Genomic DNA, 22,543 nt, shown 5'->3' on the forward strand with positions numbered 1-22,543 from the left:
CCAAATAATTCAAAGGCACTTAAAACTATCAATAGTCCAGCCTCTAAGTTAAGTTCTAAGAAAATAATTAAATCAATTTATTATACAATAATAAAAAAAAAAATACGGCCTGAGACCGACACTGCCAAACTACTCTTATGCAAAAGGCAACTTTAGAAAGATCTATGGCAATTTGATAATGAACTATATAGATAGGATAACTCCTGTAAGCGATCTGTGCCTGGATACTAAAAGTTTATTTAAATATAGTTTCAGAAAGGAAAGATGGTGCAAAACAAGCAGTGACAACACGACACAAGAAAAGTTTGAATCAGATACTTTTTTTTTTTACATGAATAAAGAATCAAACAAATGAGCTACTTAATATAAATTATTAAAACTAAATATAAAAATATTATGTGATAAAACAGAATTAGATTTTTAGAAGGAGCTAAAAGAGGAAATGAAAATCCATATTAAAAGCAGATGTAGAAAAACATGTTTGAAATCAGATTCAGTGATATGGAAGACAGGCTGGGGGAGAAATCCCATGTAACTATATGAAATAAGAATAACAAAATTAACATGATGGGATAGAAAATAATAGATAAATAGGGGAAGGCACAAAAGGGGTTTTATCAAGATGACATTGCTAGTTACCTACGATATAGCAGCAATTGTATAGATCTCCAGCCAGAAGAAGCTGGTCACTAAAGCCATTGCCATTTGTAGAACTGAATGGAGAAGTGTCCATAGACAATTTTGTATGGACCACAAAAGTTTGAATCAAGCACAAATCATAGACATATAAAGGAAATGGAAATGTACTTAAAATTATTCAATAACATAATTATAGTATTCATAGATCTTTCTAAAAATTACTTAGAGACAGAGTCCAGTCGACTGAAATATTAATCCAAAGGGGGAAAACTGTGAATGCAATAGTGTTATATAAAGACTGGTAGTGAGCATTGTATCCAACAGAAAATGCATCCTCTTTGCAAGTGCTTTTGTTCTATTTGTAAAAATAATGAACTCAAAACAGAACAAAAATAAAAGCATAAGTATATTTAAAATTTAAAACAATAAAAAAGAAATAAGGCAAATTATGATAAAACTGGAAAATAAAAGCAAAATTAGAAGCAGATAAATATCTAACCACTTGGACATTTTGCAATTTTTTTTTTAAGTTTCTTTATTGATTAAGGTGTTACATATGTATCCTTATTCCTCCATTACCAACCCTCATCCCCTATTGTCTGTGCCCATTGGTTAGGCTTCTTTACATGCATACAAGTCCTTTGGTTGACCTCTCCCCCTTACCCCATTCTCCTCTACCTTTCCTTTGAGATTTCACGGTCTGATTGATGTTTTTCTGTCTCTTGATATGTTTTTGTTCATCAGTTTTGTGTTGTTCATTATATTCCATAAATGAGTGAAATTAAGTGATATTTATCTTTCTCTGACTGGCTTATTTCACTTAGCATAATGCTCTCCAATTCCATCCATCCTGTTGCAAATGGTAAGAACTCCTTCTTACCATAGTATTCTATTGTGTAGATGTACCACAGTTTTTTAATCCACTCATCTGCTGATGGCCAAATAGGCTGTTTCCAAATTTTAGCTATGGTGAATTGTGCTGCTATGAACATAGGGGTGGATATATCCTTTCTAATTGGTGTTTCTAGTTTCCTGGGATTTATTCCTAGAAGTGGGATTACTGGGTCAAATGGGAGTTCCATTTTTAGTTTTTTTGAGAAAACTACATACTGTTCTTCACAGTGGCTGTACCAGGCTGCATTCCCACCAGCAGTGCATGAGTGTTCCTTTTTCTCTGCATCCTTGCCAGCACTTGTCGTTTGTTGATTTGTTGATAATAGTCATTCTGATCAGTGTGAGATGGTACCTCATTGTTATTTTGATTTGCAGCTCTTGAAATGTTTTCTATCTTTGACTTCCTCTTGGCTCGAACAAGCAAATTTCAGAACAAGGAAAATGATAATATGCTAATTATCGATATAAAAATATGTGATGCAGATTTAGCTTTACAGAGATAAAATTCATAGCAGTAAACAATTATTACATTGAATTACAAATAGTGTAATTTAATTCATCACGGAAGATAGAAATTTTACAAAGAGCAAGAAAAACACAATGTAAGGTACAGTAGAAGGTATTGTGATATTAGAAATCGGGTAGACTGGGTTGCAAGTAGAGATCACTAGAACAGGGAGACCCAGATATGAAGGGATTTATAGGATTGGGAAGTTACTACTTCTGCATCCCAAATAGTAAAGAAAGACTGAAAAAGACTTTGAACAACAGGCCTAATAGATTTCTCACTGGACTGAGTTAGTCCTGTGTCAAACAGCATGTTATCTTTGGCCCATATTTATTTTCTTTTAAAATATATTTTTACTGATGTTTTTACAGAGAGGAAGGGAGAAGGATAGAGAGTTAGAAACATTGATGAGAGAGAAACATCGATCAGCTGCCTCCTGCACACCCCCTACTGAGGATGTGCCTGCAACCAAGGTACATGCCCTTGACCGGAATCAAACTTTTCAGTCCGCAAGCCAACACTATCCACTGAGCCAAACCAGTTAGAACCCTACCCTATTTTTTTAATATGTTTTCAAGGTAGCCACAGTGAAGTCAACTGAGAAGGATCGCATCTAGAAAAATTTTGGATGGGGTAATTAATATAACCTCAAAACAAAACAAAACAAAACAAAACAAAACAAACAAAAAAATGGAACAGAAGCCTCATAAGAGTTTGATGGAAGAACATGGTCCTGTCTGGACAAAATGAAAACAATGTTTCACTGCTTAAACCTTAAAATAATCTTTGGGCCCTCCAAGTGTCTGCTCAGGAAGATTCATAATTGCTACAGACTAGCAACCTCCCTGTTTCTCTCCTAAATTCTCTCAAATGGTGACCCCCCCTCCCCTCCCCTGCACTGTTATCTATGGAGCAAGTATTTGTTCATAAGTCACTGGGCCCACAAAGAACCTCATTCCAGATCTGATGGAGAGAATTGCCCCAATTAGAAAGTCTGAACTTTGAGATGGGCATTTGATTATGTCCATGGAGGAGGAGGTGGGTGCCTTCCTTGGAAAGAAAGATACAAGCTTGAGTTTCAAGAAGAGGATCTGGTGCTATACCTTAGTCATTCACTAAACATAGTTTTCTTTCTTTCATCCAGTGCATTATAGCTTAGCTCTCCTACTGAGCCTCCCTGGCAGTTATTTGTGTCTATGTGAATGAATTATTGCAATGTAATATATACGTTTCTCCAGGGCCTTTTGCCAGAATGAGACTGACTTCATTAGCAGCCTTGAATTAAAAATGGCAGAGCCACAAGCTGGAAAGAGTATGGGTCCTTGAACCACAAAAGGGAGGAAAGCCTTTAGTAACCAGAAACCCTTGGTTGGTACTTATACAAAATTGATTCTTTTATATTTGAGGCATCATATCTGGAGGTTGCTTCTTACAGAAACTAGTTTTCTCTTATCAATAGATGGTACATGAATTTTATATAATTTATTCATTTTTTATATGTAAATAACCTAGTTTGTACTGCTCTTGGTTCACTATCTGATTATTTTCTTAGGGTGTCTACATAGAAATTTGCTATATGAGATATAAAATATTTTTAAAGATTTGATAAATATTGCCAAAATTTGTAATAAAAAGATCTTACTAATTTTATAACCCCTCCTGAAAAAAATAAAGGGTCAAATTTTTTGGACTAATATTCTCTCTTCTTAGTGATTTGGGATGAAAAACCATATATATATATATATATATTTTTTTTTTCTCATAAAACATCATTTCAAGGCTATGGATGCTGATTTCTGTGTATATTAGACACAGATCTCACTGTTTAAATTATTGGAGTTTTATTATATGTCTTAATATTTGGTAACATGGACATTCACTTGTTTCTTCTCTAAAATGTCTGTTTGTTTCTAGCTATATTCTCTTTTGCTGAACTTTAGAAACATTTGTTAAGAACCTTAAAAAGTTCCATAGAGAATATTATATGAGACTTATTAATTTAGTATGTATTTTTTGAAATTTAATATGTTTACAATATTTAGCATTTCCAAACAGAAAGATATTTTTATATTTGCTTTGTTCATCAACCTCAGTACAAATGTGCACTCTTCTTCATGTACTCAGGAACACTTGCTTTTTAAGTGTAAGCCAAACTATTTTATTATTTTCATTGCAAGTATGAATGGAATGCATGTGATTTAAATTTATAGGGTAAACATGTTTTAAAAATCAGTTGTACTTGGTATAATTTCTATGCAAAAGGTTTTGCTTTTCTGTAAGTTAATATGAACCAACAATAACTAAAAACATTTAACAGCTGTCTGTTGTATTTTTTGGCTGGTTAATATAGCTACACACTTTCAAATATAGCCATTCATAGTTTCATCACATTTTTACATCAAACTGCATCTGAGCACTATGTGAAGCTAAAGTTGCTATAATTTTAAGACGAATTTCAGAAAGTTAAGCTTGTCTAGCTCAGGAAGATAAAGATTGGGATGATTTTGGAAATCATGCCAAACAGGAAAAAGTTTAAAATATTGGGAATGTTTAGTCCACAGAAAGGAAGGCTTTGTATAATAGATATAACAACATATGTGAAGAGTTATCCTGTCAAAGGAATATATTTTTCAGGTCTCTGCTGAATGAAAAATCTAGCACCACAGTTAAAGGTCCAATGACAGAAATAGTGATATAATGGTAAGTAAGAACTCTTTTGACCACTGGAAATTCCAAGTGAGCAGGTTTGTTTTCCCCTTCCTTTATCCTGAGCTGGAGCTGGGCAGGCCATCTGTCAGGGACACAGGGTAAGACATTCTTGTGCGAGGTCACAGCCTGGCCTCCCTGTCCCTACGGTCCCGGCCAGGGCCAGCTGTGATTCTTTCATGGGAGTGTCATGCAGTGAAGGTGGTCCCCATAGCTAGTGGAGCCTCATTTTAGCCGTCTCAGCAGTAAGTGCTAGGGCCAACTATGATTTTATTCTGTCTGTGAGCTCAGCGCTGTCCAAATTGTGTTTGTGCAGAACAACTCCCTAGCCCCTGCACCTGCAGTTGAAAGTTCAGGTTGCACAATCAGGAGTTTACTTCTCATGTTCAAATGGCTCTTCCAACAGCGATACAATTTCTTCTGCCACAATGAAATTTTCTCCCCCTTTAAAAAGATCTTGCCATTTTATGTGGCAACCATTTGAAAAAAATCTCAAGTCCTAGGCCCCAAGTACAGATTTAATAAAATGATGGAATCTGGAATACAATAATCTGAATAAGAGCTCTTTATAATTCAGAGCAGTTAGTGTATCTGGTCTTTTATAATATAATAGCTTATTTAAAAAACAATCTTAGGAGGCCATCTCTTTTACATCTAAGCTTCTGAGTTAAAAAATAAATTAAATTTAAGCAAGAAAGCATTGTGTAGGGACATTATAACTCTTATAAAACCATCTTTATTCCTTATTTCTAGCAAATATAAATGAAGTCTGAAGGAATTGGCCTCATAAGACTTGATGCAGGTCTTCATTGGAGGGAAGGCATACCATTCACCACAAGCTAATTCACTTGGCATATGCTTGCTTCACTCAGCACTCATCAAAGCCACACCAGGCTGTGGTTGCTTTTTAATTTTTGTTTTTAACAGAAAAACAACAATAACAACAACAACAATAAAACTCATCAAATATATTTTAGAAATTCTTAGTTTTACCTCAGGGATTAAAAAAAAAAAATTTCATTATCTTAAGTTCCTGACAGGTCTGGAAAACTGGGTGATAGCACATTCTCTCCCTGTGCTGTATCTTGTTTTTCAGACTGCTTGGGCTCACAGAGGAAAGAGCTGAAACCCAACAATAGGAGGCATGCAGGAGACAGTTGATCAATGTTTCTCTCTCCCTCTCCTTTCCTCTCTCTCTAAAAGAAATAAAAACATATTTTTAAAAAGATTCAATTTGTAAGACAAATTAGCTATTAAAAATATAAGAAAATAAAACAGTGTGAGGTACCAAGTGCTTAAAGAAAGTTAGCATTTATTGTTATTACTGCTTTGTTATCTATTTTATAGAAGGCCAGTGGCTGTGATGCTGGAATGATCGGTCACCAGGAGGTGCATTGATGGGTCTCTCGGATATGTGGGTCTCAGTCTCATGGCACAGCGGGAGACGGTCTGGGTCCCGCCAGCACAGTAGGAGGGAGTCTAGATCCCGCTGGCATGGTGGGTCTGGCTGAGTCTTGCATGATTTCACATGCTGGGCCTCTAGTTGTTATTATAAAAAGGAAAACAGTCACCCTTGCCGAGTGCTTCAGTTGTTCTCACATTGATGTTACTCTCTCTCAAATCAATAAACATATCCCCGGGTGAGGATTAAAAAAATAAAAAGTAAAACAATTTATTATAAAGCCAAATATATGTCAGTATTTATGGAAATGCTTGATTATTCACCTAAATAATAGTTTTGACAGAGGGTCTCTTTTGTTTTCCACAGACTCAGGATTTTCGGGCAGACTCAATTCTGGATGTAAGTAGCATTGGTTGTACGTCAATCACTTTCATCAGAATCTGTAAGACCCAACCTAGCCTTTTAGAGTTAGAGTCTTTCTGTTGTAAAGGCAAAGAAAGGAGAAGATGTTATTTACAATATTCATTTACATTATTTACAATATTCATTTACATTATTAACAGCTCATTTATTTCAAAGATGAGGCTCTCTGCTTATATTTTGTTTATATTTTCTTCTTTTACTATTGTTCCTTTTAGAAAATGAGTTACTATAGCTAGGAGAAAAAACAATATTTATAAATCATCTTCAGTTTACCAGATGTACTGGTTAATAATGGTGGATTTTGCAATAAAAGTAAACATGATAATTTCAAGAGAAACATCGAAAGTGCTTTATTCAAGTAATGTCCATCACTAGCTACACATTTCCCCCATCTTTCAGGTAATTTGTGGATACCATCCCAATAGAACTTTTCCTGTTTTAAGGCAGACCATTTAGAGCACATGTGTCAAACACAAGGCCCGGGGCCAAATCCTTCCCGCCAGGCCTTGCAATGTGGCCCGCACAGCGCTGTCATCACTGCACTCCGCTGCGTTTCCATCACAATGACAGTTTATGACTGTTCAGTAAACCATTCGGCCCGCGATTTAGGCTGGATTTTAGATTTTGGCCCCTTCTCTGATTGAGTTCGACACCCCTAATAGAGACTCAATTTTCCACTTCTTCATTCGTTTTGAAGTGCTGCTCAGAAAGTGTGTGTACCATCTATTGGAACAAATGGTAATCTGAAGGAGCAAGGTCTGGTGAATATAGCTGGTGGGTTAATACTTCCCAGGCAAGATCTTTTAACATGTCTTTAACTGGTTTTGAAGTGTATGATGGTAAGTCATCAGGAAGAAAAATTACTTTGCCATGTCTTCTGGCCCATTCTGGTTATTTCATGATCAAAGTGTGGTTCAAATGGATAATTTACTGTTGGTAGCGATCAGTATTAATGGTTTCATCTGGTTTTAGAAGCTCATTATACACCACACTTTCCTGATCCCACCAAACACAAAGTATTGTCTTCTTTCTGAAGCGATTTGGCCTTGCAGTCGGTTTTGATGGTTGACTTAGATCAACCGATGATTTTGTGCATTTGGGATTCTCAAAATAAATCCACTTTTCATCGCCAGTCACAAATTCAATGCAAAAAAAACTTTCTTTTGTGCCATTGAAGCTGATGACTTTGGTTTTCCATTTGTCTTTTGTTCAGTTGATGTGGCACCCATTTTCCTTCCTTTAAAATATCTCCCATTGCTTGTAAAAGATCAGAAATAGTTTGCTGAGCAACTTTTAATCTTTCTGTAAGTTGTTCTTGAGTTTGACATGAATCCTCATCCAATAATGCTTATAATTGTTGGTCTTCAAAGTTTTTCAGTTGACCTGGATATTCTTTGTCTTTCACATCAAAATCATCACTTTTAAAGGGTTTAAACCAGTGTTCTCAAATATCTTGAGATGGAGTATGTTCACTCTAAGCTTCTCAAAGTATACGATCACTTTTTCTTCAAAATAAAGTAATGAATTAAAACTTCCCGCAAATGCTCTTTTTTTTGGCACGGAATTCAACATTTTTTAAGCATAAAAACACCTATGATGTTACCATCTTCAGCAAGTTTGACATATGAAGTTTTGAAGCTTGCTGTCAATACAACAAAATAGCGTACATATCAAATCGCATACATATCAATATATGTGTAACTCCATCTATGGAAAAAAAAATCAGCATTATTAACTGCATTTACCTTGATTTACAAACAGACCTGTCAGGAAAAATGTTGCAAATTTTCATGAACCTTAAGCTTCAGGTGTGAATAAATATTAAAGAAAAAAGGTGGGTGCTGAAACTGGTTTGGCTCAATGGATAGAGCGTTGGCTTGGGGACTGAAAGGTCCCGGGTTCGATTCCAGGCAAGGGCATGTATCTTGGTTGTGGGCACATCCCCAGTAGGGGGTGTGCAAGAGGCAGCTGATCGATGACTCTCTCATTGATGTTTCTAACTCTCTATCTCTCTCCCTTCCTCTCTGTACAAAGTCAATAAAATATATTAAAAAAAAAAAAAGGTGGGCTATTATTAACATTTTCAAGTTATAAATATGCATACTGCTAAAAAGTTATTGTTATAATTCTTAAGCCAATGGTAAGAAACTGATGAAATGTTTTATCCTTTGTACATCTGACCTTGTACTGTGTTCTCTGCCATGAAATGCAGCACATCTAGAAGTGGCCTTGTTTTACTGGTATTACCCATGGATACATCCCTTCCCTGGGAACATTACGGGGAATTCTGCTTCTTGTGGGAAGAACATTTTCTTTTAATAATAAATTTCTTTACTAGATTTTAAAAATACATTTGTATTTTTGGAATGAGTCAAGTGGACTGTGTTTTTTTAGTTGGTACATTAAATTGAATGTATCCTCCTATATGTAGTCTGCAGCCCTACCTCTCAAATCAGATATGCCATGTGCCAAAATCATTATCTTTCTCCCAAATCACTATATTTCTTTTTGTTGTTGGTGATACTTCTCACCTGAAGGTATTTTTCCATGGATTTTTAGAGAGAGTGGAAAGAAGGAGAGACAGAGAGAAACATCCATATGAGAGAGACACATCGATTGTTTACTTCCTGCATAAGCCCTGAGGAGGGTCGGGATCAAGTCTTCAACCAAGATACTAGTACATGTTCTTGTAGGGAATCAACCCAGGGTCCTTCAGTCTGGAGATTGACACTCTATCCACTGAGCTACACCAGCTAGGGCACTATATATATATTTTTTATATAACAGCAAATGGTCAGCTGGGAAGAGATAATAGAGAGTATTTAAAGACTTTAAGTTTTCACTTAGAAAAGAGTTTAATAATTACCTGTAGGTGATTATGAAAGCAGATGGCCTTCTGATGTGAGGGTATCATCTCCAGAATAGTTATATACTACTTTATTATACGTTCACCTAAAAATGTAGTAGCACTTATTAAACACCACCAAATACCAGCATTGTGACAAGAATTAGGGTACAAAGGTGAAAATTTTTATTGTTCTCAAAGAATGTACCATCTGATTGACCTCCAGTTTGAGGAAGAAAAGAAGCAGATAGCAAGTTATATAAACTGGTTAATATTCTTTGAAAATCCATGCCAGGCCATCCATGCACTTCTCTGACTACTCACACCATCAAATAACTACATTATTTGTAACATTAGAGCAAAAATGTATTTTTGTGCCATATTTTGTGCTTCAGTTATAAAAGTTATGCTTGAACACGATTACAAATAATTTTAAAAATACAAAAAAGGACATACAAGCTAAAGGATAAAGCTCTTGCCTCACATGTTCTCTTCCCTCTCTCTCCAACTTCCTTGCCCAATGGCAAAAAGGACTAGCAGTTTAGAGGGTTTCATTTGCAAGATTTGGTTACAAGGGATAAATGCCAATGTGTGTCTTTCCATTAAGGAGCATAGGGTTTTGTTGCATTTGGATCATTTCCTATTATGTTTTCTAATTTCTTGTTGCTAATTTGCGGAAAAGTGTTTAGATTTTTATAATTTTGAACAACATTTTTATCGCTCACATTTTAAAAATATTTTTAAATGGAATCACTCTACATCCTAGATAAATATAAAGGCCACTGACGCACAATTGCATGACCCTTCTATTCAATGCTGTTTTTCCCTGTTCATTTTCTTTCTCTTACTGTATTCTTTGAGATCCATATTGGGTAGGTGATATTTTAGTCAGGATATTTTTGGTTGCAAATAACATTTTGTTACCGTATTGCTTGCATTGTTATTGCAAAGAATACATTTAACTTGAAAAAAAAATTAGGTAAAAAGAGGAAATTATTAGGAGAGTCCAACAGCTGGCAGTTGGCAAAAAATCACTGCAACTTGGCCCAAAGGACACGGAACCAGTAACTGTAGTTCAGCCAGGGCTCATCCTCTCACAAACTTATTTTAAATTTTCTTTGCATTTAGGCCTCATTTTTAGCAGCTATTGATCGCCCTCTCATTGACAAGGACCATATATGCAGAGAGCTTTATGTTTCATGTCTCAAGGCTTCTGCTGTTAGTTGGAACCGAATCTCTTTCTTCAGCTTTAGTTGGAAAAGCAAAAATGAAAACAAAACCTGAAAAAGAATGATTGGCTCGGCTTGGCTCACATACTCAACCTTAAACAATGAATTGGGGTGGTGACCCCCTTCATCCCTACCATATAGCTATGTTGCCATGGGAAGCAGTACCCCACAGAAGGGGATTATTTTTCCTAGAGGAAATGAATGCTGCTAAGCAGATAGACAAAGCATGTCCATGACAGTGGGCCACCTAATCTTATTAGTAACTTTAATGGGATTGCATTTGAAAAATGTTTTTCTATGAAGTGTGTTCTGTATAAATCCTATAATATTTTGGTAGATACATTTTAACAAGCTAAAGAATTGGCTTTAAACTGTGTGTTTGTAATGTGTTTTTATTATTTCTCTAGATGACCTCAGGGATTATATCTTAATATCTATTCATGTCATTTTAACATTTAAGAAGATTTTAAAAAATTACCTAAACATACCTTCCCCCCATTTCTTTTCTCTCTTCCTTATTCTTCCCCCACCCCCACCTTATGTATTTATTTATTTTGCCTTTTTCCTCTTCCCTCCCTCTCTCCTACTTTCCCTCTCTGTCTTGAACCTTGACCAGTTTTAAGATTCGGGAAAACAACTCTCAAAAGAACTATGACAGTTGCTGGGGTAATATTTCACCAGTAATCCCAAGCAAGAGAAATGAAAAACTAGGAAAATCTTCAATTATCCTAAACACAAGATTAGCAGCAGGCAGAGATGAAGGAAACAAACACTCACATGCCCTCCCTCCTCTTCCTATAACACGCCCGCCTTGCTGTCACTCAGGGATCAGATGGTTTTCAGGTACTGGGAGGTGCATCAGCTGAATAAAACCTATCCTTTATATTTAGATCTTTCAAATGACTTCACAATATTAAAAAATGCTATATAATAATAGATAAGCAATTTTTGCATTCCTAGGGAAAAATCTCCTTAGCGACAAGTAGTATTCCTATTCCAATCTACAGCTAAACTGTTCTGTACTTTAAGTTTTACTTGTATTTTTGTCTCTTTTTACCAAAGACATTAGATTAGAATTTTTTTTTGTAATGCTAGCCATTTGCATTTTGAGTGAAGATTTTGCAACCCTGAGATGCCTTCTTTATGTTTCTGCTTTCTAAAAAAATGTTCTACATTTCAGTACTTTACTATACTTGGGTGGTTTTGTAAGACTTCCAAATAAGGCTGTTGGGGCTTGATGCATTTAAAAGGGATAGAATCTTTTAAATGTTTATGATTTTCCAGTCTTATCAGATCAATCTGGTTATTGCATATTTTCCTTACAACTCAATTTCTTTTCATTTATAGATGAAAAGTATGGAATTACTAGTATGTTATTTTTCCATTCTTAAAGCTGTTAGTGTTTTCTAGCTTTTTTGTTTTTTTGCACTAGACCAGTGGTTCCCAACCTTTTTTAGGTTATGTCCCATCTAAGCATCTCTAAAATCCTGATGTGACCTTGCCCCCTCCCTCCCATGACATATAATTCTTATTAATAAAAAAATGAACTATTTACTTGGAGGAAGCCTAAAAGGCCATTAATGTGCTCTAAACAAGCTCCCAAAGAATATGGCATCCATGAAAGAGAAAAATAAAAGAATGAAAGGACAGTTGAAGTACTGAGGAAGAAATCACCAAAAAGTTGTTAAAAATAATATGAAGTGATATGAAAAAAATAGCAAATAAAGTTTTAAAACATAGAGAACCGAAATGCATAAATATGTCAATATATATTTCTATATTGTATATAAGGCCCCTAGAACCATAAAAAATGCAAAAAATTCACTGTTAATAACTCATTCTTGAATTACTCACTTAAAAATCAGATTGCTTCCCTGTAGGAGGGTGTGCCCCATGTTGGGCACAACTGAACTAGAATCTTCAAAGAAACAGCTATTGCTTTTATGAATCTACTAGTGGCCCAGTGCATGAATTAGTGCACATTGAAAGGAATTTCATTAGAAGAAATATTTTAATATCACTATTCGCTCTTTCTCTATAATAGAAGTGTCAATTAAATTCACAACTGACAATGATCAATCAAAACACATGGGTGCGAATGGCTATAAAGCAAGTCATGTTCATTCTTGGACTGAAGAAACTCCAAAGAGGCTAGGAGAGGAAGCCTGCCTTGCTACTTGACATCATTACCTGGATGGTCAGACATTTAGCATATTGGTCTTTTTTTTTTTTCTTTTCATAATTTACATGATTTATTTACTGATTGACATTTGAAATATAATTTAAAATAATTAAAACCATAAGGAAATAGTCACCTTGAATAACACTATTATTGGAATGTTTCAGTCTGATGTTATTGTTTTCAATTTAAGGACTGCTATTCTTTAGCATAGGGGTGTCGAACTCAATCAGAGAAGGGGCCAAAATCTAAAATCCAGCCTAAATCGCGGGCCGAATGGTTTACTGAACAGTCATAAACTGTAATTGTGATGGAAACGCAGCGGAGTGCAGTGATGACAGCGCTGTGTGGGCCACATTGCAAGGCCTGGCGGGAAGGATTTGGCCCCGGGCCTTGTGTTTGACACATGTGCTCTAGAGCCTCTCCAGCTTTTTTTTTTTTTTGTCCTCTCTGAGGCTGGAACTACGGAGGGGGGGAGGGGGCAGGTCCGAGCAACTGGAATCTCCTGCAACTCTCCGATATCCCTCTGAGCTGGATCCAAATGTGTTGCTCTTTAGATATCTCCCCTGTTAGGAGCCCCGTCCACTTTCAAGGGTGACAACAGCCCAACAGCAGGGGCTTCTACTTGTAATCACCGCCCTTGTCCTCCAGCTTTCGCGAGCGCGCTCTGTGCACGCAGGCTTTTTGTTTTCGCTGCGAGCGCTCTCCACCCTCTCCCTGCGAAATCTGACCTTTTCGCTGAGCAGTGGGGCAATCCTGTGAGGGCAGGTGTTCCTGCCACCTGGGATCCGCGTTCTGGGGGTCACAGATGCTTGGTGGTCGCTGCTGCTGTGGATATTCAGGCCTCTGACACGATCCTATCTTCCTCTCAAGATCTGGTCTTTTCTACATATATAGATTATTGGTCCTTTCACTGTTATTTATTTATTTATTTATTTATTTATATTTTTAATTTTTATTAATTCGTTCCTTTGAGAATTGAGTCTTACTGTTTGTTACCTTTTCTTTTTCTTTTTAAAAAAATGTATTTTATTGATTTTTTACAGAGAGGAAGGGAGAGAGATAGAGAGCTAGAAATGTCAATGAGAAACATCGACCAGCTGCCTCTTGCACACCACTTACTGGGGATGTGCCCACAACCCCGGTACATGCCCTTGACTGGAATCGAACCTGGGACCTTTCAGTTTGCAGACTGTTGCTCTACCACTGAGCCATACCAGTTTCGGCTGTTACCTTTTCTTGATCCTTGAAGTGAATATTTAATTTTTTAGATTCTTTTTTGGTTTCTAATGTATTTGTTTAGGATTATACAAATTACTAAATGCCTTTCAGCCTTGTTCTGCAGTTTTATGGTATGTTGTGCTTTTGTAAACAATCTCTAATTTTAACATTGATAATCTGTGTAATCCTATTAGTATGATAAAGTGTGTTTTACATATTTAAGAGGATACATTGACATTGAATTTCCTTTGTTTTTATTTTTCATTAACTCATATTCTGGCAATGTTGAAAGCAAGAATGATTCTCATGTAAGTAATCTGTCTTCTTCAGCTTTCTAGGAGTTTGTCTGAACTATTATATTTTTTTGTTTGTTTCTTCCATTCTCTTTGTTCTCATCTTTAGGAACTGTTATTACATAGACATTCCCATTGAGTCTACCCACCACTTCTCTCATGTCATTTGACTCTGCATCCTCTTTGACTACTTTCTGAAGGAATCCATTGGCATTATCATTGGTTCACTCAATTTTTAGTTAAATGCATTCTGCTATTCACTCTATGATTTTTTGTAATTTTATCAGTAATTTTTATAATTCTAATTTATTATTATTATTATTTTTTATTTATGCCATTCTTTCTGAGGATGCTAAAGCTTAAGAAATTTCTTTGTGGATACTTATATTTATTAAAAATTACTTTTTGTCTTATCTTTAACTATTTCTTGAATACTGCCATTCTATTGGAATGTTTATTCTAAGGTTCATTTAAAATTATGTTTCCTTAGTGGAAGAAATATTTTTCATATATACAGTTATTTTACCTCTCTGAACTTACTGCAAAAAATTCTCTCTTGTGAAAAAGGAACCCTCATGCACTGCTGGTGGGACTGCAGACTCGTGTAACCACTGTGGAGAACAGCATGGAGTTTCCTCAAAAAACTAAAAATGGAACTTCTATTTGACCCAGTGATCCCACTTCTAGGAATATACCCCAAGAAACTAGGAACACCAATCAGAAAGGATATATGCACCTCTATGTTCACAGCAGCACAATTTACAAATAGCTAAGATTTGGAAAGTGCCCATCAGCAGATGAGTGGATTACAAACTGTGGTACATCTACACAATTGGATATTATGCTACCTTAAAAAGAAGGGACTCCTACCATTTGCAACAGCACAACAGAGTTAGAGAGCATTATGCTAAGCAAAATAAGTCAGTCAGAAAAAGATAAATATCACATGATCTCATTCATTTGTGGATTATAATGAACAACATAAACTATTATTATAAAGACTAGAGGCCCAGTGCATAAAATTTGTGCATGGAGGGGTGGGGTGTCCCTCAGCCCAGCCTGCACCCTTTCCAATATGGGACCCCTCGAGGGTAATGGGACATCCCTCTCACAATCCAGGACTGCAGGCTCCCAACTGCTACCTGCCTGCTTTCCTTAATTCCCTTAACCACTTCTGCCTGCCAGCCTGATCACCTCCTAACCTAGGGGTGTCGAACTCAATCAGAGAAGGTGCCAAAATCTAAAATCCAGCCTAAATCGCGGGCTGAATGGTTTACTGAATAGTCATAAACTGTCATTGTGATGGAAACGCAGCCGAGTGCAGTGATGACAGCGGGGTGTGGGCCACATTGCAAGGCCTGGCGGGACGGATTTGGCCCGAGGGCCTTGTGTTTGACACATGTGTCCTAACCACTGCTCTGCTAGCCTGATTGATGTCTAACTGCTCCCCTGCCAGCCTGTTTGCCCCCAACTTCCCTCCTCTGCCAGCCTGCTCACCTCTACCTGCAGGCTCGATTGCCCTCAACTGCCCTTCCTTGCAGGCCTGGTCCCTCCCAACTGCCCTCCCCTGCTGGCAATCTTGTGATGGCCATCTTGTGTCCACATGGGGGCATGATCTTTGACCACATGGGGGCAGCTATTGTGTGTTGGAGTGATGGTCAATCTGCATATTACTCTTTTATTAGATAGGATAGAGGCCTGGTGCATGGGTGAGGGCTGGCTGGTTTGCACTGAAGAGTGTCCTGGATCAGAGTGGGTGTTCCCTTGTGGTGTGGGGCGGCCTGAGCAAGGGGCCTGTGGTGGTTTGCAGGCTGGCCATGCCCCTCAGCAACCTAAGTGGAGGCCCTGGTATCTGGGATATATTTATCTTCTACAATTGAAACTTTGTAGCCTAGAGCAAAGCCAAGCCTTCTACTTGCTCTGTGGTGGCAGCCATTTCTGTTGGGGTTTATTCACCTTTTCTAATTGAAACTTTGTAGCTGGAGTGGAGGCCTAGCATGGCTAGGGCAGGTGGAAATCTTGGCTTCCTCCATTGCCAGGGGAAACCCTAGCCTGCTCTCTCCAGCTCCTGTGGCTGCTGCCTTTTTTCTTGTGATTTATCTTTTCTAATTGAAATTTTGTATCCTTGAGTGGATGCCTGAGCTGGCCAGGGTGTGTGGAAAGCTTGGCTTTCTCCATTGCCTAGGAAACCCAAGCCTCCCTCCTGTTCTCTATGGTGGCAGCCATCTTGGTTGGAGTTAATTTGCATCCTCACTCTGTTGGGCTGGTGGGCATGGCTGGTGGGCGTGGCTTGTGGGTATAGCAGAGTGATGGGTAATTTACATATTACTCTTTTATTAGGTAGGATATTCCCATTGATCCTACCCCCCATTTCTCTCATGTCATTTGTTGAACATAAAAAAGATCCAGAGACAGAGAGGCATTGATCAGATGCTCAAATCTCAGAGGAAAGGTAGGGGAGGGTGGGGGTAAGAGAGAGTGATAACTAAAGGTCTTGTATGCATGCATATAAGCATAACAAATGGATGCAGACAACAGGTGGTGAGGGTGAGGGCATGATTGGGAGGGTGGGGGCAAGGGGAGAATAAGAACACATATATAATACCTTAATCAATAAAAATTTTTCTCTTGTATTAGACTCTTCGAAGAGTCAGCTTTTGATTTTATTGCCCTGCTAATGATCAATAAAGAAAGCCCAGCTTCTGTGTGTGTGAATGTGTGTTCTCTAGAATGAAGACCCCTAGTTCTTTATTTTGTTTCTCATTATTTGGGAGGCATGGCCTTGATTCCACAGCTTGTTTACTCAATTTACAATTGCCTCATCCATAAGAAAACTCAGTTCTATTTGGAGAGCATAATGCCAATTTTTACCTCAGGGCAATTCTGACATTCACATGAAAGTGATAGAAATTCCTTTGATGTACATGACTCATCCATTTCCCCAGCCAACACTGCCTCTGATCATCTAGTGATATTGGATTTACTTTTCATGAAGCTTCATATATATGTATGTGTGTATATATATATATATATATATATATATATATATATATATATATATGGTATCCTCCCAAAAATGTATACACACTTTAACAGTTTATAGCTCAGTTGATATCTCTCTTTTCAGATTTAACCAACTGGAATCAATAATGGCAGCCAAAGTGTGTAAACTTTTTTTGGGACACCGTGTGTGTGTGTGTGTGTGTGTGTGTGTGTGTGTGTGTGTGTGTTTGTGTGTATCTTACCTAATAATATACAAATATGTAAACTGACCATACCTTCGCTATGCCCATAGCCAATCAGAGTGACTATGCAAAATAACCCAAATAAGATAGTGGTTAATTTGCATACATAGGTTCCCAGAGTTGTGTCCCAGGAACATCCTGGCACCCAGGTCATTGTGAGGAAAGGCCTGGGCAGGAGTGGACCCCCTGCGATCAATAGCAGGGAGCTGGGGTTCTGCTTTTGGCCTGGGCATGAGCAGACCCCCTGTGATTGATCACAGGGAGCTGGGGTTCTGCTTTTGCCCAAGAGTCTTCCAGCCTGGGCAGGGGCGGAGCCGATGATTAGAGGGAGCTGGAGGGCCCCTGCCCAGGCCTACAGCTTTGGCCAGAGGCTTTAGGCCTGGGCAGGGCCCAACCCACAATTGGTGTGAACTATAGAGGAAACACCTTTTCTGACTGCACATTGGTTAAGCTTCCTGTATGCCACTGGTAATATTCTTGGTAACTTGGGTAATAAGAATCCAAAAAGGTGATCTAGGGTTTTCCATAACACTTCTGGAGAAAAAAAAAAAAAAAAGGTCTGCTGCTGGAGGGCTAAGAAATGTCATATCCTGTCCTAGCTGGTTTGACTCAGTGGATAATGCCTTGGTCTGATAACTGCAGGGTTTGGGTTCAATTCTGATCAAGGGCATGTACCTAGATTGCAGGCTCCTCCCTGGCCTGGGCCCAGGTCAGGGCTCATGCAGGAGGCAACCAATCAAAGTGTTTCTCTCACTTTGATGTTGCTCTCTGTCTTTCCTTTTCTCTTTCATATTCTCTAAAAGTCAATGGAAACATATCCTCAGGTGAGGATAAAAAAATAAATAGAGAAATGCATATCATATGAAAGACACATCTTGAAAATGCCTAAAGAAAGTTGTCAATTTTTCTTGGTGAAGGGTATTTCTTGGTGTTTTCGTGTTGATGAAAACACCTTGGTGGCTGTGGTGACTGGCAGTGGCTGTAGCAGTGGGGTGATGTGGCTGGTGTCTTCCTCTGATCAGCCAGGTTGCCTCCCACAAAGGGAGGCCAGAGTGTGGCTTAGGCCCGCTCCCCATGATGTCGCCGTCAATAGGACATCCCCTGAGGGCTCCCAGTATGTGAGAGGGGGCAGGTTGGGCTGAGGGACCCCATATATCTATATCTCTCTATATCTATATCTATATCTATATCTATATCTATATCTATATCTATATCTATATCTATATCTATATCTATATCTATATCTATATCATCTATATCTATCTAATCTATATCATCTATATCTATATATCTATATCTATATCTATATCTATATCTATCTATATACAATATCTATATCTATCTCATCTATATCTATCTATCTCTATCTCTATCTCTATCTCTATCTCTATCTCTATATATATCTATTTACATCCATATCCATATCCATATCCATATCCATATCCTTATCTATATCTATATATCTATTGTATATCTACATCTATATCTATATCTATATCATCTATATCTATCTATATGTAATGTTTGTGTATTTGTTATTCATTTCCTCTGTAAGTTTTGTGTGGTCATTCTGGCCCTGTTTACTTTGTATATTCCAGAAATTTTTGCTCTTCTTCTCAGCTGAGAGCACCATTACAGGATTTGTGATTCTGCTACTACTTTTGTCTATTTTTATATTTCTTTAATAATTTCAAATAAATTTTTTTATAGAATGAAAAGAAACTCATGTGTTCATTTATCTGTTTCTAAACAAAATTATATTAAATGATATTTTATCTACTGAAAATAATTATTTCCTTTAGGATGATAATTTCAACATGTTCTGTGTTATGTACTAAATGTGTTTCCTCCAAATTCATATGTTGAAGCCCTAGCTCCAATATAATGATATCAGGAGATGGGCTTTTTGGAGGTATATAGGTTTAGATGAGCTCATGAGGATGGGGCCCCCATAATGGCATTTGTGTCATTATAAGAAGAGGAAGAGACACTAGAGTTTCCTTTTTTCCATGTGAGGATACAGGACAAGGATAGACATCTGCAACATCCAAAGAGGGCTCTCAGTGAGAACTCAATCCGTGGCACCTTGATTGTGGATTTCCTAGCCTCCTGAATTGTGAGAAATAAGTATCTGTTGTATAAGCCACCCTTTCTATTCTTTTGTTTCAATAGCCTGAGCTGACAGTCTAATACAACCTATTTTAAAAGATTTCTTAAACATTTTAAATTATCGTAAAGCCATTTTATTTCATATGCCACTGGCTGAAATTTGCTTATTCACTCACCATAAGAATCACTCTAAGGCTGTTTTTAATTTCCTTAGACTTCTTTATGGAAGGTATTGAAGCAAATGATGAGATATTCTCTACTTACAAATGTTTCTGAAACTGTCTCCATTCATCATCAACTACGTGTATTGAGCAAGTTACTAAGCTCCCTATGCTTTGACTTGGCCCTTCAGTTAGATAGAACACTGTCCTTCATACTTTAGTATGAGTTGTCTGGGTAGCCTGCTAAAATGCGGATTTTGACTTATAGATCTTGGGTATAGCCTGATAATCTGTATTTCTGGCAAGCAACCAGGCCACGGCACTCTAAGGATGTGAATTTGTGCTCCATTCCTATTTCTGCTGGGAACTTTCCGTGGCAAACATCTGGTGTCAGGGGGTGTGTTGTCCATGTCCAACCTCTCCTGGAAGACAAAAAGGGTTGGACACCTGCATTTCCATGCAGGTCAGGCCTGGGTGCTGACACCATCAAGAAGAGGATCTCTCTCAGACTGATACCCGCCTGCCCTTGAGAGATAATAAATTATGCACTGAACGTGTTAAGAGAAATAAAAGGGTGATGGGAAGATTAATTAAAACAAGGAAGAAAAAAACAACCTGGTTGGAACACCCTCAATAAATAGTGGAGAGCTCACAGCTAAATTAACGTGTAATCCAGTGATTGCTGTGTTCTGTCCTGAACATCCTCAATGCTGCCTAATGCCTTCAGTACAGATGTTAATGTCCGGATTCTGTCCTTGAAGTTTGCCAAAAAGTGACAGCTACTTCTGTTTCAGGTGTACAGCTATATAAAATAAACTAGTAATTTGGTTTTGTTTTAGTTAATAGTTCTTTTTCTTGGTGGTTTTAGGCTTTCAGAGAAATTGGGCAGAAAGTAAGAGTTCCAAAATTCTTCTCCCCAATTTCCTCTACTGTGAACACCCTACACCAGAATGGTACATTTGTTGAACTTACATTGACCCATCATTATCACCGAAAGCCCATAGGGGACATTAGGGATCACTCTGTGTGTTTTATATTCCATTCTGTTGACTTTGACAAATACATAATGAAATGTATCCACCATTATAGAGTCATACAAAATAGTTTCACTGTCCTACAAATTCTGTACTTCTATTTGACATTCCCTATTCCCAACCACCGACTCACTGATATTTTTACTGTATCCATAGCTTTGCCTTTCCCAGAATGCCATACAGTTTGAATCATACAGTAGCCTTTTCATATTCACTTCTTTCATAGCAATATGCATTTAAAGTTTCTCCATGTCTTTTCATGGCTTGATAGCCCAATTGCTTTTGGCACAAATATTCCATTGTCCGGATATACCATAATTTGTTTATTCATTCACATATTGAAGGCCATCTTGGTTGCTTCCAAAAATTTGGCAGTTGTGAATAAAACTGCTATTTCAAAAACTTTTTACTATCAAACTGTCAGAATAAATGATACATTGGATAATAACCTACTCTTGGGCAGAGGAGGAAGATAAATAGAAATAATGGCAATGGAATTATATCTTCCACCATTAACACCCCTGCTAACATCTGTGCTGATTTAGAGGAAGAATGAATTTTTTACTGAGCAAGAACAAACAAACTAGAGGGCAAGACAAAGAGGAAAGCAGCAGGAAGAAAAAAGTACAGTGTTTTCTGGAGCGTGTCCTTCAATGAAGGCATCTCTGCTCAAGGTCTCAGTTCCTGACTCATTAGCTAATTCCCTTAAAGCCCTGGAGCCAGTGATTCTGTCTGCGGCAGGCAAAATGTGTCCGTGGTGAAGGTCAGTGCAAATGGAAGCATATGAGGAACATACTCCCACGCTCAAACTCTTTTTTTTTTTTTTTTTTAATGAACATCTGTTCTCTTAGAATCAGGAGGGCTAATATCACGGGAAGTAAAGGCTATTTCCTAGACTGGTATGTTGCCCAATACCACATCCTGAGAAGAGAAAGGACAGCTGTGAAGGTAGCTGCGCCAGCTGCTAGGAGCTTGTTTCCATAATTTTTATGATCAAATGTATGAAACGGGGTATGTAAGAGCTGCATGGAGACTTGAAATTACAAAGCCTTCTTGAGAGGAATTATAGAAGCAGAAAATAAATTTCTAAGAAATAAAAAATAAAGTTATAATAATAAGAAAAAGTGGAATGATTTCACTCCTTGTTTTGTAGATGTTTACCAAATAGTGTGTAAACAGGATTTTGCTGTGAGTATTGCAATGTTTTGCTTCTCTAAGACTGGTTCTCAAAATCTGAGTTGATAAGAAGTTATTTTTTTCCTCTACAGTTTAAACATAGGTCAAAATCTTGGAGTCATCTTGGACACTTTCCTCTGACATTCTAATTCTGATTAGTTATCACTTTAAGTTTCCTTTGATTCTATCCTTACAAGTACAACCAGTTTTCCTCATTTAAATAATCCTGGATGCTGCCATCAACTACATTTTCTTAAAGCAGCACTCTCTAAACGTTCTGGCTAAAAATTCTTCAATGAATTATCCTTTATTTTTAGTTATTGTTTAAACTATTTATTTTGGTATTTAAGGTCCTTAAACATTTTATAAAAATTTTCCAGTGTTATCTTCTATACTTCCTTTACATAGATTTCATGTTCCAGGCAAATTGGAATATTTTGGAAGTGCCCTTCACAAGCTCATCTACTCAGTTGTACTAT

Source organism: Pipistrellus kuhlii, unplaced genomic scaffold, assembly GCF_014108245.1.
Source record: "Pipistrellus kuhlii isolate mPipKuh1 unplaced genomic scaffold, mPipKuh1.p scaffold_m20_p_3, whole genome shotgun sequence".
In the NCBI taxonomy this organism is placed as follows: Eukaryota; Metazoa; Chordata; class Mammalia; order Chiroptera; family Vespertilionidae; genus Pipistrellus; species Pipistrellus kuhlii.